Source organism: Caretta caretta, chromosome 2 (genome assembly GCF_965140235.1).
Source record: "Caretta caretta isolate rCarCar2 chromosome 2, rCarCar1.hap1, whole genome shotgun sequence".
Taxonomy (NCBI): domain Eukaryota; kingdom Metazoa; phylum Chordata; order Testudines; family Cheloniidae; genus Caretta; species Caretta caretta.
This window is the reverse complement of record NC_134207.1, coordinates 210316635-210323148: the sequence shown is the minus strand read 5'-3', so window position 1 is coordinate 210323148 and position 6514 is coordinate 210316635.

The following is a 6514-nucleotide window of genomic DNA, read 5'->3' as shown; positions in this document are numbered from 1 at the left end:
GGGCCAAGGGAAGAAGGGACAGATGGAAATTTCTTGTGTCTTCAAGGTAAGGGACTGCCTCTTCCCATGTTCTTATATTATCTAACACAAAGCATCTTATAATTTTATTTATTTTGTAAGTAATATAAAAAATTTTCACTGTGTAAAATGCTCAGATACCACAGTAACACCCTTAATCTAAAACCTACAGGCTGATTATTAGATTTATAGCAGTCATTCAAAAGAATTTACTGAACTTCAGCAAAGTCCCTTTCAACAGACCAAATATTTTACAGGAGAAAGTATCTGGATTTTTTCCATGCACAGTGTTCATCTGTAATGAGTTGCTCTTTTTATTTTTATTGATTTGACATGGTAGATGAGAAAAAAAGTCAGGGAAACATGATTTACCATATCATTCTTAATTCTACCTGATTGTTCCCAGATAATACCATATACAGAGCCCAATCCTGCTCCCATTAAAGTCAGTGCCAAAATTCCCATTGGGTTCAAGCAAGTCCACATTTGATTGCTAAAGGGATCTATACCACTGAAAAAATATTTAACAAAGCCTCTATATGCTGTACCATATATAAAAAAGGGATCCATTTGATGTACAAATATTTTATTTGCCATTTGTACTTCCCAGTGTAAAGTAGGTAATTTGGAGAGGGAATGTGAGAGGCTTTCCTTCCAGGTTCAGCTTTACATGCAATTTCAAGGTGACCAGCAATGAACCTGGAACAGATGTCCCATGTTTTCTTTCCTCCCTGAAGCCGGAAGGGACTTCCTGTGCATAAAGTGAAATTTTGTGACTGTACTGGAAGAAAAGATTCTTGGACTGGAATGTCAAGTGGAAGCGCTACGGAGAATCAGAGAAGCTGAGGAGTTCCTAGACACCCAGGTTTGAGTAACACCAGTACCCCAGGTTCAAGGACAGCCACCAAAAAGTCAGAGAGAGAGAGGAAGTCAGAGAAGAGGCTTGACAGTGTATAACCACCAGAGGCAAGAGGTCACAGCAGCATTCTGCATGACTGGAAACAGACAAGGATGGGCGGGCTGTGGCCACCAGAGAAAAGAGGGCCAAGAGGAATTCCAGAGCTAGAAGTTTCCAATCAATGCCAGGTCCTCAGTATGGAAACTGTGGAAGATCTCTCTCAAAATCCAACTGGCCCGAGAGACTGGAGGGATGTTTGGGTCTCTCCTGTGGATGGCAGCTCAGCCCAAACTAAAAAAATCAAGCAGGCACAAAAAGAGATCTTCAACTGCCCCAGGAAGACGGATGATCCTTGTTGGGCATTTAGTACTCAGAAGAATCAAAAGCACATTCTGCAAAGACAGGCAGACAACAGGACAGTGTTCCGTCTTTCTGGAGCCGTCAGTCTAGACTGGATAGGCTTCTGAAGTCAATGGGCAAGGATCCATTGGGGAGAGAGTTTATAGTGGTGCTAATGATGCGCTGTCATGGGATATCTCACAGATAAGAGAGAACTTCAGGGAACTCAGAAACATGCTAAAGAAGAATATCCAAGCGATCTTCTCAGAGATCCTTCCTGTTCCATAAGCAAAGGAACACAGAAATTTCTGAAAGTGAACTGCTGGCTAGGTAAGTGGCAGAACATGGAGGGTTTGGGTTTTGTATAACATTGGTCCATCTTCTGTGAGGAGAGGGAGCTGTACAGTTTGGATGGCATCCATCTCACTGAAGGAGAACCGATTTCTTCAGGCTGGCTAGTATAGTCAGGAGGGATAATAACAAAAGGGAAGAGTAAAAAGAGGGAAAACCATGACCACTCATTTAGCACAAAATTGAGATGTTAAGAGAACAAAATTAATCAAAGGACAAGAAAAGAAGAAATTCTTTAATTGCCTATACATCAATGCTAGGGAACCTGGTTAACAATCAAGAGGAGTTGGCATTGCTCATTTATGAGCACATATTTGATCCAGTTGATTTTACTGCAACCTGATGGGATGATTCACATAGTTGGACTATTAAAATCAATTGTTATAACCTAGTTATAAAGGATCAATTGGGTAAAATGTAAAAAAATGGCATTACCTGTTTCTGAGTAGCTGACAACTCAGAAGAAAATGATTTTGAATGCTTACAGATCAATGCCCTAACAGAAAGCACAAGATGGGGTATTAGTTACAGACCACCAAATAACATATAACAAATGGAAGAAAGGGGAAGTCAATAGTAATTAATATAAAACTGAAGCTAGGAATTCTATAAAATTGGTAAGAGAAGCAAAGGGATACACAGAGATATCTATCTCCAGCAGAGTTAAGGACAATAAGGAATTTTTTAAACCTACATTATGAACAAAGAATCCTAACAACAGTACTGGTCAATTCTACCATTTGCATCTTGGAATGATCAATAATAATAATGCAGAAATGGTAGAAGTGTTCAATAAATATTTCTGTTCTGTATTAGGGAAAAATATGATGTAGTCATATCATATGAAAATGTTCTTTCCATTCCACTAGCATCTCATAAGGAAGTTAAAGAGCAGCTACTAAAATTAGACATTTATAAATCAGCAGGTTCAGATAACTTGTATCCAAGAGTTTTAAAACAGCTGGCTGAGAAGCATGGATTGTTAATGTTAATGAACAACATTGTTAATATTGATTTTCAATAAGTCTTGGAACAGTGGAGAAAGAAAGCTAATGTTGTACCAATATTTTAAAAGTATAGATGGGATGAGTTCGGTAATTCTAGGCCTGTCAGTCTGACATCAATCCTGGGCAAAATATCGGAGCAGCTGATATGGGTCTTTATCAAAAATTAAAGGAGAGTAATATAATTAATGCCAATCAATATGGCTTTATGGAAAATAGAGCCTTTCAAACTAACTTGATTTTTTATGAGATTACAAGTTTGGTCAATAAAGGTAATAGCATTGACATAATATACTTAGACTTCTTGTAAGACATTTGACTTGGTACTGAATGACATTTTGATTAAAAAGCTAGAATGATATAAAATTAACACAGCACACATTAAATGAATTGAAAGTTAATTAACTGAGAAGTCTCAAAATGTCATTGTAAATGGGAAATCATCTTTGAGAGGGTGTTTTGCTTGGGGTTCTGGATTAGTTCTTGGCCCTACACTATTTTGACATTTTTATCAATGAACTGGAAGAAAACATAAAATCAATTATAAAGTTTGCAGATGACACAAAAATTCGGACTGGTAAATAATGAAGAAAACAGGTCACCCATACAGAGATTGCTGGATTGCTTGGTAAACAAGGCACAAATAAACAATATGTATTTTAATAAACAGTGACCAAGATTTTGGTGTCATAGTGGATAATCAGCTGGACATGAACTCCCAGTACAATGCTGTGGCCAGCAGGGCTAATTCAATCCTTGGATGTATAACAAGGAATCTCAAATCTCTACATTTGGCACTGGTGTAACCGCGGCTGAACACTGTCCTGTACTGGTGTCTACAATTCAAAAAGGATAAATAGAATAAATAGAATAAATAAATAGATAAATAGAATAAGGTTCAGAGAACCATGAGAATGATTAAAGAATTTGAAAAGATGCTTTACAGCACAGGTTTTCAAACTTTTTAGGCTGTGTACCCCTTTCCAAATAATGTAGTCTTACTGCATACTCCAATCTGAGTTAGGGTCATAATATACCTATGATTAGATTGCCAAGTCTTACTAAATAAAGTGAGTTGTTCGCCACTGCAGGATTTTTCTTGCATACCCCCTGACAAGAGCTCACATAGCCCTAGGGGTACGTGTATTCCAGTTTGAAAACCACTGCCTTATAGTGACAGAGTCAAGGAGCTCAGTTTATTTAGTTTAACAAAGAGACGGTTAAGGGGTGACTTGATCACAAAGTACCTACAGGGGGGAAAAATATTTGATAATGGACTCTTCAGTCTATCAAAGAAAGGTATAACATGATCCAATGACTGGAAGTTGAAGCTAGACTGGCAATGTTTAATTCAAGCTTGGAGATTTTCTAAAAGATATGACAGGTTTCAGAGGAACAGCCGTGTTAGTCTGTATTCGCAAAAAGAAAAGGAGTACTTGTGGCACCTTAGAGACTAACCAATTTATTTGAGCATGAGCTTTCGTGAGCCGCTGTGGCTCACGAAAGCTCATGCTCAAATAAATTGGTTAGTCTCTAAGGTGCCACAAGTACTCCTTTTCTTTTTGTAAAAGATATGAGTAAGGCTGCATGTTTGTTGAGGAAGGGATATGTCACCACTTCCGGGGAGCCACAAGGAGCCAGCCAGCCCCGCCCAACCACCACCACCCCTCCGAGCACCTGTGGCTCCCCCTCCAGCATCCCCCCAGGCTGCCCCAAGATTTAGTAAGGGGTATATAGTACAAGTCATGGACAGGTCACGAGCCATGAATTTTTGTTTTCTGCTTGTGACCTGTCCATGACTTTTATTAAAAATACCATTGACTAAAACGTAGCCTTAGATATGAGGAATCATTTGAGGGAAGTTCCATTGACTATGTTATACAGGAAGTCAGACTAGATGATCACAGGCCCAACTTGATGATCACTTTAGATAAACTATTACCAGCAGGAGAGTGAGTTTGTGTGTGTATGGGGGTGGGGGGGTGAGAAAATCTGGATTTGTGCTGGAAATGGCCCACCTTGATTATCATGCACATTGTAGGGAGAGTGGTCACTTTGGATAAGCTATTACCAGCAGGAGAGTGCATTTGTGTGTATGGTTTTTGGAGGGGGGTGAGAGAACCTGGATTTGTGCAGGAAATGGCCCACCTTGATTATCATACACATTGTGAAGAGAGTGGTCACTTTGGATGGGCTATTACCAGCAGGAGAGTGAGTTTGGGGGGGGGGAGCAGAGGGTGAGAAAACCTGGATTTGTGCTGGAAATGGCCCAACTTGATGATCACTTTAGATAAGCTATTACCAGCAGGACAGTGGGGTGGGAGGAGGTATTGTTTCATGGCCTCTGTGTGTATATAGTCTTCTGCAGTTTCCACGGTATGCATCCGATGAAGTGAGCTGTAGCTCACGAAAGCTCATGCTCAAATAAATTGGTTAGTCTCTAAGGTGCCACAAGTACTCCTTTTCTTTTTAGATGATCACAGTTATCCCTTCTGGCCTTGGAATCTTATGGCATAGGAGGAAGAGCATGTACTTTCTGGAAAGACTGCAACCAAGTACAGTGGGCTAAGCGTGATCCTGTTTGGGAATCGTCTTTAATAAACCAACTCTCAGAACAGGGATTTGAATTGAACTAGAGTCTGCACTTTATTTGACCTCGCTGGCTGGTGTATTTGAACGCGGCTTTTAACTCAAAAAAGCCCTTTTGAACAGTTAATTTCATGCCCAAAAGAAAGTACATGTCCTTGTTCTTCTAATCAATGACCTTCTCTTGCTCTGCATATCCATCTCCCAAATGGAAAATACTAAATTAATGTACGTAGAACCTAGAAATAATGTATGCAAGCTCATACTTTACGAATTTAAGGACTGGCCATTGCACAGCACAAAAGTGAGGGCAAGGGCTCTTAGAAATGTATTAAACAAGTCACTTGTAAAAATTAAATCAGTCATGCAACTTATCAGGATGTGGTCTTTAATCCACGGGGGGGTGGGGGAGAATTATTTCCAACTTTGTTTGGTAGATAGAAGCATAGGGTTAGTTCCAACTTTCCAAAAGGGTATTTCCAAAACCACTTAAAGCATGTTTATATAACCTATTCTACATTTTAAGAATTTTTAGTCACAAGGAATGTGTAATAGTGTTTTACAATACTGCATTAGAAATACTGTATTTTCCACTGAATGCATCCGATGAAGTGAGCTGTAGCTCACGAAAGCTTATGCTCAAATAAATTTGTTAGTCTCTAAGGTGCCACAAGTACTCCTTTTATGTTTTGTGCACTCATCCAGACCATTGTTTTTACATAAAAGACATCCATGTAAGACATATAATTTTGTATGTTATACATTTCCACACTCTTCTTATTTTAATATAGACTAAGAGCTTGTACTTGCTGTGACCAAATTTTTACTTAAACATGGATTTTAAACAGTTTTAGTTTACAACATTTTAAATTTAAACACTATTGGCTGTAAAGCTAGTAAGGCTTTTTCTGATGAGAGTTGGAGAAAACAAAAAAACATACTTTGTTTAATAGTGAAGTGCAAGTACACTTCATATCTTTAATTTCATTGGGGGTTTGCAAATAATGGAGAAATTCAAGGAATATCTGATTGACTGGCAAAAAATTGTTAAATAATTCCTAGATTCATTTTTCTAAAAGAGCAATTATTATTTTGTATTTTTAAATTTTCATGGGCCAAATGTTCTGCATATCTATTCACAGTAATGGCAAACAACACACATAGACTAAGGTAGATTAAATAAGGTCTTATGGTTGGTATGATTAAGAAGCAGTCTTTAGAAAGTTACTTTCTGCAAAGCAGATATGAAAAGTGTTTTTATGTTCTAGCTCAGACTTTAATCCAGATGTATACTGTTCAGCTAAACTGTGGAAACTGT